The following is a 12049-nucleotide window of genomic DNA, read 5'->3' as shown; positions in this document are numbered from 1 at the left end:
CAAACAACTAACCGGTTTATTTTTTATTTTAAAATATGGACTGGGTCAGTTTATAATATAAGTGGTTTGGATTTTTTAAAGTGGTGCATTGGAATTTGTGGAGCGGTTCTGATAAACCGGTTAAAATGCACACCCCTAATCACATATATTATTAAAATTGATATTGAATATCATGTAACATATATTCATAAAAAGAAAATGGGCCTGGAGATCCATTCTTTAGACGTCTAAAGTTAATTATATGGTTGATACTTATGAGATCATCAATTCTAAATTATATATTTGAAACACCCAAAATATGGTATTAAAATATTTATTCGCATCAAGCCAACAAGATACTATATCTTAGTCCTCCCTAATTTATTCTAATACTTCTCATTTAAGTGAATCTTTTGATGTGTTGTATATATTCCAATTGCTCCAATATAATACATTAAGATGAGTCACTAAAGAATATTGAAAAAAATATAATTAATATGAATCTCAATTTTAAGGATATAATTTGAGCAAATAATCAAATACTTGATTGGAGCCTAGTAGGCTGATAACACTTGATAAATTAATTTTTCCAATATTAGGGGGAGGAAATAGGCAGCTGAAATCATAAACAAGAAGTTCAAATGAACAATTTTAGATCTTGATCCTCGTACAAACCAATATGAACTAGAAGTTCAAAAGACTATTCATTTGCAAATTTTATACAACCAATTAAAGTTGTTAATACTACAATTGAAGTGGATTCTCCTATTGGGTAATCTAATATTGTAAATGAATTGAAATCGTGCATGATGCATGGTAGAAAAGTCGATTCCAATATTAATAATCCTCTACCAAGCAAATAAGCTAAAATTAAAGATGACGCAAGTGAGGATATAGAAAATCTAAAAGAATCTTCAGACATAATAAACATTTCATCTCCAGAAGAGATTGATCAGGTACCTGAAAGGCTGAAACTCGTGAAAATAAAGAGATCTCGATAAATTATGTCTAAAATGGAATACAATGGAACCGACACGAAGTCGACATTGATGATTTTTTTGAAAATACACTACAAAAATGCGCTAGATTGCGGCGGTTAATTTGCGGGGTGTTTAGAATAAAATTCAATAGCCATTTAGAATAAAATTCAAAGCCAACTACAAAAATGGTTTCATTTACACTACAAAAATGGTTTCATTTACACTACAAAAATGCAATAGCCATTTAGAATAAAATTCAAAGCCAACTAATTATATAAGCAGGACCACTGACACGAAGTCGACATTGATGATTTTTTTGAAAATACACTACAAAAATGGTTTCATTTACACTACAAAAATGCAATAGCCATTTAGAATAAAATTCAAAGCCAACTAATTATATAAGCAGGACCACTGCCACTGAACAATTCAGAAAACTCGCTTAAGAAAATTTAAGAACATTCTATGATCACTACTTTCGAATTTCAATTAAGTTCTAATTTTACCGAGAGTTTGAGGTATCTTCCCGACCATGTGGTGGTGGTGTTCTTGGAGATCTTCCATAACCTTGGAAGCCTATTTCGCCGAATACTTATCATCCTTGACCTATCAGGCAAATAAACAATAATAAATATAAACACTTATTTATGTCCTTTGAAAGCCAGTACTCGAAATTTTCTTGGTGAACTGAAAGACTGGAAGTTAAACCTCGGCAAGATCCCCGGTGAAGCTCTGAAGCTTACCAGTGAGAGATGACACATGCTGTAAATGAAACCATTCTTACATAAATGTTTCCGCTAATGATGATATCAACTCAAAAAAAGCAGAGACAAATCTTTGAGAACTTCGTGACAAATTTGAATACGCACAATGCTTCATGACCTAAAACAAAACATCAAAATAGTCACCACAATGTTTTCATACAGACATGAAAATAACCCAGGAAAAATGTCATATGCACTTAAAATTCCTGTGAATAATATTGATACAATACCAAACAGACCAAGGCCTTAAACCAGCATGTACCTAAAAAATGTAAGAGTCGTATACTATGCACACCAGTTGATGTGCATAGCATACTTAGATGCTTGGTCATAGCTAAAGAACCTAACTCCAATATTCAGAACAATCCGCTGCATTTCAATCTGTATTGTATTGTATGAAAGATAAGAAAAATTAAAAGAATAAGTACCAGACAAATTTAGGTCACGCCTGTGATCCCAAACGTCAACGCCTTTTCCAACGATGACCGGAAGCATTACCTGTGCTGTCAATAGTAATTTGAAACGTGTGGTATGTGGATGCAGCGACGGATTGACGAAACTGTAGGCTCCTTAGGAATTGAAACGGGGACCAGAAAATCTGCTGCAACGTGAAGTATACGGGTTTCTCCCAATGGTCGGCTTGGCTTGCTCTCAATGCTCGACACCCTTAATTAATAATGATCAAAACAGTCAGTGACAAGAAAAAAATAAAACACTACAAATTAATATGTACTTTATTTTGTGTTTGCTTACCCCTGTCTCTTCCTTCACTTTTCTAATCACAACATCATAAATATCCTCACCCTGCAAATAAAATTTCCAACAAATGTCACATTAACAACAACAATAAAACATCAACAACAATAAATCTGAAACCGAAAAATAAGAAAGAGATTGGTTTGGAACTTTCATCGAACACTTAACATCGAACACTTAACAGGCAAGGTGCAAAGCTCTGTATTTTGAAAACACATTGTTAACATGAACAACAACATAACACCACACAAACGAAACAGAAGTGAAAGAAGGAAGGAGTACCAGAAAAGAAATCAAAAGGGAATAGGAGATCCACGTTTATCGACCACCAGAAAACCGCCTGAAAATTGCTCCGATGAAAACATTTGACAAAAAACACCAAATAGAAGAAGGAAGAGAATTGCTCCAATCTCGACCATCTTCAAACCTCAAAGCTTCTTATAAAACTTGAATTCGAAAACCAGAAAAATATTTAAGAAGCTCAACACCAGTTAAGCTACCAATGTTCAATTCCTGTGAAAAACAACATCAGTTAGTGAAATCAAACACCAGTGACAAGATACGAAATTGCATATGTATGATTGAGTTCAATAATTTTATCGGCTTCGGTTAGGACTTGTTAGCAATGTGTTACAGATAGGATCTTGATTTGTTATTGAAAGAACTTTGACGGTATCATTACGGCTTGGAAAGAAGAGGAAAAAGGAAGCAGAAGAAGAAGAAGAAGAAGAAGAAGAAGAAGAAGAAGAAAGAAGAGGAGGAAGAAGGAGAGAGAGGACGTGAGAGAAAGAAAGAGAGAAAGAGTCTGCATATACGTGTAACTGCTAGAAGTGGAAGGTTGAGTGAAGTAAATATCATTAACCGATGGAAGGTGGAAGGCAGAAGAAACAAGAACTCAGATTGAGAAATAGTAACTGATGGAAGGTTGAGAAATCAATAGTGATGTGGCGCCTTCTGAAGAATGGAATATTGTGTTCACAGGAAGCCACTTGGCAGCACCAGATTGAAAGTTGAAAAAGATATAGTTTTCTTATATTATAATATTAGAAAATTAGAGGCCCACTATAACTAAAACCGTAGACGGGATAGTCTATTTTCACAACTCTAAACCTACTAATACTAGAACAAGTTTTAATTCACATAACAGAGAGAGAGAGAGAGAGAGAGAGAGAGAGAGAGAGAGAGAGAGAGAGAGAGAGAGAGAGAGAGAGAGAGAGAGAGAGAGAGAGAGAGAGAGAGAGAGAGAGAGAGAGAGAGAGAGAGAGAGAGAGAGAGAGAGAGAGAGAGAGAGAGAGAGAGAGAGAGAGAGTTATTAAAAAACCACAACCTACAAGCATGGTGTGGAAAATCTTTTTAGATTATAAGTTAAGATTTTTGTTAAATAAACCAATATTCAATTTTAATATTCATACACGACTCTCTAACCTAACCTAACCTTACTTAAATCAGTTTTGTTTTCTTTTAAACTATTCGTCACACCATACGCATTATGGGTTGTGAATATAAAATTTGACCTCGTGGAGATTAGGAACCAGAGCAAATGGGTGGTGAAGGAGATGCCCTACCTATAGTATTGATTTTTAATTTGGCTCGTGTGACAGATTAGGCACGTATTCCGGTTTGAAAATACAACTAATTTATTGATAGATGGTGATAGTTACTAGCTAGTGGGATATGGTCTCCTATTTTACGTGTCTATTATATTCATACGTACTATATACGTTTTTGTCTTTGTTCGAATTTGCATGATGTGTTGTCTTTTAATTTGTTGTAGTTATATAAGTTAATAAAATCATGTCCAATTATTTTGAACTAAAGTCTAATATATTCTTAAAAGTTGCTCCAAAATAAGAATATTTTTTAAAATAAATGTGTACTTTTTTAGTCAAATAGGAGATAAAGGGATTTGGAAAATCCTAATTCCTAACAATAATACAAAATTTATTTATAGTAACATTATATTATATCGGTTAATCAATCAGTCAAAGAAATAATTTTTATTTAAACATTTGTATTTTTTTACAGACATATCACTATATTCAATATTAACAATCACTGTGTTATGTTAAGGCTTATAAGTTTCAAATTTCAGTACCAACATTTTTCATATTTTCTATATAACAAATGGCAAATTCATTAATTTTTATATTTATATAAGAATTAAAAATAATTTCATCACGGTTGTATTTGTTAACCGTGGTAATATATCACCTAAAATTAATATGTTTTATTACGGTTGATCTTTTAAACCGTGGTGAAATGTGTTTCTTTAAAATTAAAACATATCTGATTTAGTTTATTTCCTTCGGACATGAGTTCTCTAGTGAAGGACAGACGAAAGCGATAGCGAAATAGACTTCCAAACTTCATCTTCTTACCTCTCATTCATTTCTTGGTCATAACTTTTTCTTCAAAATTCATGTTCTTATGAGACAAAAACAAGCGCACACGAAGGATGTTTCTTAGTCACAACATTTTCCTCACTTTACATTACATTCTTTATTTCATCACATTTATCACCATTCTTGTTAAATTTTAGGTTTTGGTGTTGTTAAATGTTATATTATTGTGAATAAAAATTGATAACAAAACTATATTCATATGTAGTGTGTGTATGAACATCTAATATGCTGTGTGAATGTAGGTTACATATATGTGAGAGCGTTGTTATATATACGAGTATGCAGCATAAAATGTATTCTGATATGGGGGAAGTGTAATTTGATCTTCAAAGACCAACATTCACCCCATTTCGCGCCATAATCCTTTCAATCATGGTGGCCAGGTTATTCTCTCCTAGCATCTCATTTTGTTGGAAGCGCTGGACTACTTCGTCAGCATTTTAGTTTTGATCAACTACTACTACCCTTCTAGGTTCTTCTTCTCTGGGTATATCCTGTTGATTTCGTACTGGTTCGACCCTTACAACCTGATTGTTTTCGCTAATATGTCTTGTGGGACTGGCTAGGTCTGGTTGATTGTAGGATCTTCTTCGAATGTTCTACCCATATTCTCTCTTACCCAATCACGATTGGATGGTTGGACCGTTTCTTTGGGAGCCCAAAGAAATCTGCTATTCGTCCCATATGAGCGGCCATCTATTGGTTCGATTGGGAATTATGCAAGTTCGTTTGGGCCACATTCTGGATCAATGGGTTTAATATCGTATTCATTTGTTGGGCAAGCACCCCCACCATTTCATTGTAACTCTCGTCCATTTATTGCCTTAAAATAGTTGATGAATTTATGGTGAGCAAAGGCAAATGATTGGCAAATCCTGGTGGTCGAATGTTTTGATTCTAATGATTAATACCATAACCTGATCCTTGTAAAAGCGAAAATGTTTTCGCCAAAGGATTCATGAACATGGACGTACCATTGTGTAACTCTGCCATGAAAGACTTTGGCATGCCATACGGAGGGTCTCGCATAGGAATCGAAAACCCCGGTGTAAATGGCCTTGATACGTTGAATCCTTGGGACCTAGGGGTCGAAGGTTGCCTCTGGATTACTGCAGATGAAACATTTGGCCTACTCTACGCGTTTGAGGGTATGGCCATCGAAACTGTCGCCGAAGGGATTGCCGCCGAGACTCTTGATGTAGGAATGCCCGTTGTGCCCTGACTAACTGTATTGTTGCTTAGAGGGTTAACCATCTTCCTATTGTATCTTCTTTTAGATATTTGTTTGTTGGTGTTGGCTAATTTTCCGCTCCTCAATCTCATACAACTATGTTAAACAAATAGATAATATGATGTATAAAACACAAATGATGAATTTGTGACTCGAAGTTTAGACACATGTCCCACTGGGCGTGCCAATTTGTTTACGGTGGAAATTCGTAAACAAGTGCTAGTCCTCCAAAAAAATTATTATTCCGGTTACTCGCATGATCGACTAGATTGATCCTAGAACATGGTCTAAGTTTCAAGATTTTAATGATAGTATCGTGTTCATTCTTGGTTTATTTTGTGGTTGATTTGTAAGTAAGAAAGGGAAATGCGTTGAAAGGTAAAATAAAGTGCAGGAATAATAAAGGATTTCTGACTTCGACAAGGATAAATAAAGATAAAAGACTTTGAGTATGCTTGAGTTTTGTACAGATTTGAACACACTAAAATCTAACGCTAAGATTTTAATTTATACTAATTCGACCCTAAAGACCTTTTCCTAATGGAATGGCACGTTCTCCGTTTGCATGCCCCTCGATCCCTTAGTTTTCCACGCGTCCTTTTTGGATAAGACAGATCATTTTGAATTTGAATCTCCTTCCGTTTGAGGCGCCAAAATTCAACCAACGTGGCTGTTGAAGCTTGCTCTCCAAATGCTCCGAAAATATCCAAAGTCTTTTATCCTCATCCTCGAGGATATTTACTTTAAGATACATTTCGACAAAGTAAAACTCATTTTACACCAAATGGTACTTCAAATAGCCTTCAAAGGGTCAGGTTTTATGTCTTTCTTCGAAATATCTCTTCTTCAACAAACCTTCTTTCATCCGTCGAAATCCCCAACTAACAGTGGCGTTATGGCTATTGAAAAATATTGTTAAGAACACCACCTAGCGTTGAAGTTACATCTTATAGAAAGAGGTTGGATTGAGAGATAAGGGTCGCATGAAAAAGAAAAACTATTTCTAGAATGGTGTAAGACGAATGTCGAAAGAGGGCAAATAAATGTGAATATAAAAACTATATACAATTTAGAAAATTTAGTTTAATATTTCTCTCTATTAAATTATTAAAATAATTATACTAAAATCACACTAATTTTTTATAAATTTATTTTCACAACTACTTTTTTTATCCACATGTTTTATAAATTATTTTATAACATATACATAAATAATGGCTACACTCTTTATGTGGCTCCCAATCCAAGGTCCTTCTCACAAATTTCATCCTTTTAACAAAAAAACAATATAGGCAGCTAGCATAGCAACCATGTTCAGACTAAATAAAAAATCCCACGTTTATTTAAAAAAGAATTGCAAATCAATTACACATGTTTTCTTTCTATTCTGGATATAAATAAATTCGTAGGGTTGTGTACCTAAACATTGGGCGTTATGTCCATATCTATATAAGAATTTCTAGAGGTATTCCGTATGGGTTTTGAATTTCCCTAGTGTCCAATTATTTTTAGCTAATATCCATTTATAGTCATCTTTCATAGGTGGAATATGGTGTTCTAATTTAGATATTGTTTTGTTTTTATTCTCTAAAAGCCTATTATTCTCTTTCTTACCTTTAAACTACCCTACATCGCATATTATATTAAGCAATCCAAAATCAACTATTAAATGAGTAGTACTTAAAAATAAAATATACATTATATTAAAAACGTTTTTTATTAATATACATAATTTAATTTGAATGAAATATATTATAATTTTGAAGCGACCACAAGGTTAAAGCCTTGAAGTTACTTTATATTACACTAATTTTGATATATTTTTATGAGAAATACTTGCATTGATACGAATCTAAACTCATATTTTTAGGCACAACTAATGAAAATAGAGAGAATATAAATTTATTTAAATTTAATTTTGTTTTTAATTGACATCATGGGGGTGATTGAGATAAAAGAGGAGAGAGATAATTTTATTTTTAATTTTTAATTAATAAAAAAAATATGATTGGTTGTGTGTAAGTACAGGTGTTATGTCTGTGTCTATGTAAGTCTTTTCCTATTTTTATGACATTTATATCGGGTGATACTAAATTAATTTTGAAATTAAATATATAAAAAATTTAATTAATATTAAATTTATTCTTTTTTATAAAATAAAACTCATATTTTAAATTTATTAAATAATTAATATATTTAGTCTATAAATCGATTAAATACATGGATTATTTTCTGAACTTAAAAAACATCTTTCAGCCATTAAAGTGTGAAAACAACAGCCAAAAAGACAATCAGGAATCAAGATTCTGTGGTTGCGTCCTTTCTCTGGATCGGAAGGTCCTTCTCGAAGATTTGATAGTACACACAAATAAGGAACGAGGGAGAATAAGATCTCGTGGCACTATTAAGATGATAATTTAATATTTAAAAGATTGAATTTGAATGAGTAAAATAGTATAAGGGCCCGTTTGTTTTGGCTTTTTTTTAAAAATGATTTTTATAGTATTATCAAATTTTGTGAAAAAAAATTTTACAAAGAAACTTTTTATAAAAACTTCAAATTAAAATTTTGTTTGAATAGTTATTCTTAAAATGTGATTTTAGGTATTTCATTTATTTATGGGAAAAAAATTTGAATATCAAATTTTCGAAAAATCACTTAAGTCTTTTGAGATGCGAATTTTCTTATTTTCTTTATATGCCGATGCAAATTTTAATCTCAGATTACTTTTCTTTATTTTAAGCACACAAAATGAATTCTCATGTGAACAGCTGGTACCCATGTTCAGAATAAATGAAAAATGTGAAATTTAATATTAGAAAACAATTTATAAATAATTAGACATGTTGTCTTTCGATTATGGGCATAAATAAATTTGGAGGAGTGCTATATTTACACTCCAATTGTAACACCATATAGTACACCGTAGCATTTAACTCTCACTTTCAATTGCACAAGTTTCAAGTTTGATTAAAATAATAAATAAAAATAAAACAGAATGCATTATCGTATGAATATATGATGTATATGTCAATTTCAGGTGTATACATATCATTTCTCATAAATTTGAGGGTGTTATGTACCTAAATATTGGGTGTCATCTGTCATGTACATGCTCTCCATTTAAAAAAAAAAAAAATAGAAATGTCTATTGTTATAATTTTGGGGTAAATAAAAAATATATTTGTACACATTAATAAAAAACATTAATTATACATCAAAATTATAATAATAGATATTTTCATTTCTAACAATTTTTAATTAATTTAATATAAAAATAAATTTAATTACAAATTTGATCATATTTTTAATCTGATTTATGGAATTGATCATCCTAATTAAACTTAAACAATTTTGTTTCTCATTTCAAATTTTTACGAAGTTGACTCAACTTCAAAAAAATTTGAATCTCAACAAACGTAATTTAGTAATCAAATGATGTTCAATACAACGACAAGTCAAAGTTAACAAATTACGCCGAGCCCAAAAATTGATCGCCCTCGCAAGAGAGTAAGCAACCACATTCGCTTGACGTTTAACAAATTTCACCTCAAAGTTTGGAAAATAAGGTAATCAATTAGCAATGGACTCAATAATAGGACTAAAATTTGAGTCACCCTTACTATTAGAATGGATAGCTCGTGTCACTCTTTGGGAATCACTTTCAAATGTAACAAACTCCAAGTGCAAAGATATAGCTCCAAGAGTTGCCTCTTTGAAGGCTAAGGCTTCAGCTTCAATAACGGGAAGAATTTATAGATCCCAAGCAACACCTGCACAAATAAAATGGCCAAGGTGATTGCGCATACACCACCCTCTGTTAGTAGTGTGCCATTGTTATTATTCAAAGTCGCATCCATATTACATTTTAACAGGTCCGTAGATGGTGGACTCCATTCTAGAACAAGATTGGATCGAACATTGCTTTATGTATGTTCTTGAGCTTGAAACCAATCGTTCCATCTATGCACCGCACATAAACCCAATTTAGTCGCTTCTTCTTGCTCATTATGCCAAATAAAGTCATTCCTATTTTTTCATATATCTATTATAATTGCAAATCTACCTAGTAATCTTTTATCCTCCTTTTTACAGATATAAAAAATAAGAGACTTAACATCCTGAAATGAGTGAATACGATAGTATATAAGGTTAGACAAACATGTTTCCCTCCAACACTAATTAATTCCATTTCATCCAAGAAACAGGTGCCATTCATCCTCGGTGTTATTCTCATACATCTGATAGGCTAATAGGCACATAAAAAAAATATTGTCTAAGTCTCGCACAAGTAGGTAGGCATCCCCTGCAAATTCTCCATAAGAGATGCTGAACTCTAGGTGGCGCTTTTATGTTCCAAAGACTACCCCAATCCTCCTCCTCTACAACCTCTTCTCGTCTTCTAAAAGCATACCGCCAAAGTTTATAACCAGTGAGCACACTATAGATACCATCATGCTCTTCCTTCCACGTCTTCTTATCTTTTTAAACCTCTTCCAACAACGGTACCTATGGGATTTTTTCTGTATCTGCATCGTCAAAGAGATTTCTTATGACACCTGTATCCCATTATTTTACATTGGTCATCATATAATTTTTAACAAAAATATCATACACACCTTATTCTTGAGGGCCACCCATACTACCTTCACTACCACCACCGAGCTAAGGTTCCTTCATGACCCTGATATGGCTACCATCATCGATACTCCACCTGCACCCTAGAGTTAGAACCTCTCGAGATTTCCATATACTCCTCCAAACAAAAATCGGATTATAACCAAGCGTATAATCAAAGAAGGAATTATTAGGATAATACCTTGCTTTGAAAATTATTGATACAAGTGCATTCGATTTTGAGAGTAAGGACCACCCCTGTTCAGCGACCATGGCCATGTTAAATGCCTTAAAATATCAGAAACCTAACCCTCCCTCCTTTTTGGGGCACGCTAACCTTTCCCAGGCTATCCACCAGATTTATCCACCATTATTACCACCTCCCCACCAAAAAGCGTTCAACATTCTTTCTATATCATTGACAAATGTGCCTGGTAGGATAAAGATGCTCATTATATATATATATATATATATATATATATATATATATATATATATATATATATATATATATATATATATATATATATATATATATATACGAAGGAATAACCTGCATGACATATTTGATCATAACTTCCTTTCTTGCAACTCAACTTCAAGTTATATATTGAAGTTATTGTAGAAGTTAGGTTGTTACGACTCTAAAAGAGGAAGAAGATAAAAATGTGTATTTATTAAATCCTTTGAACCTGATTCGGTCTCTAAAAAATATCATGACACCTGTAAAATTTTAAAATATCATAATTTCACATATTCATTCTTTAAATTAAAATTCTCAACATAGTTATCACACACAACAAAATAGTATAAAATAGAAATCCAAATAAATTTTGAACAAGCAGTTGTTGCTAACAAGAGAAAATTGTTCCAAAAAGGTTCTTAAACAGAGTCTACTTATATTTTAATTAAATTTTTAATTTTTTTGTTAAAACAACGTCGTTTTATTCAGAAATAACATGCATTTAATGAGTTTAATTTTCAAAATCGCTAGTTAATCATTTTTACCAGTTTTGGTCAGATATGGCAAATTTTCACCGATTAATTAATATACTAAGTTCGACAATCAAATCAGACCAATAATTTATCCCATTCCTAATTTAGACCGATTTTTAAAATAATGCAAGAAAAATCATCATTCAATCACATGTTATGATATTAGATATATTGAGTTTGTTTGTTCTCCTTATGCATGGTATATTGTACTTATATAAGTACAAATATAAACTACTTTTAAAATTGTACTCTATTTAATATCATTTCTATCAATATTAAACATTTACGTTCAATAGAATTATAACATTCAGCAATATCATATC

At 32.2% G+C, this 12049-nt stretch overlaps 1 long non-coding RNA gene across 3 annotated transcripts; it reads right to left on the bottom strand.

Moving 5' to 3' along the window:
• Positions 1 to 815: 815 nt before the first annotated feature.
• On the bottom strand, positions 816 to 3615 carry LOC131641754 (uncharacterized). 3 transcript variants are annotated; one of them, XR_009295609.1, is made up of 4 exons: positions 2762 to 3615; positions 2477 to 2527; positions 1986 to 2389; positions 816 to 1841 (listed from the first exon to the last, which is right to left on the bottom strand). It is a non-coding gene; the product is annotated as an uncharacterized LOC131641754 (long non-coding RNA). The 3 variants fall into 3 exon arrangements; XR_009295608.1 differs by having other exon boundaries at positions 821 to 1565; positions 1668 to 2389; XR_009295607.1 differs by having other exon boundaries at positions 819 to 2389.
• Between the last annotated feature and the right edge of the window lie 8434 nt (positions 3616 to 12049).

This window comes from Vicia villosa, unplaced genomic scaffold, assembly GCF_029867415.1.
Source record: "Vicia villosa cultivar HV-30 ecotype Madison, WI unplaced genomic scaffold, Vvil1.0 ctg.004014F_1_1, whole genome shotgun sequence".
Taxonomy (NCBI): domain Eukaryota; kingdom Viridiplantae; phylum Streptophyta; class Magnoliopsida; order Fabales; family Fabaceae; genus Vicia; species Vicia villosa.
Note: the sequence above shows the minus strand (reverse complement) of the source record. Positions and strands in the feature narration are given on the sequence as shown.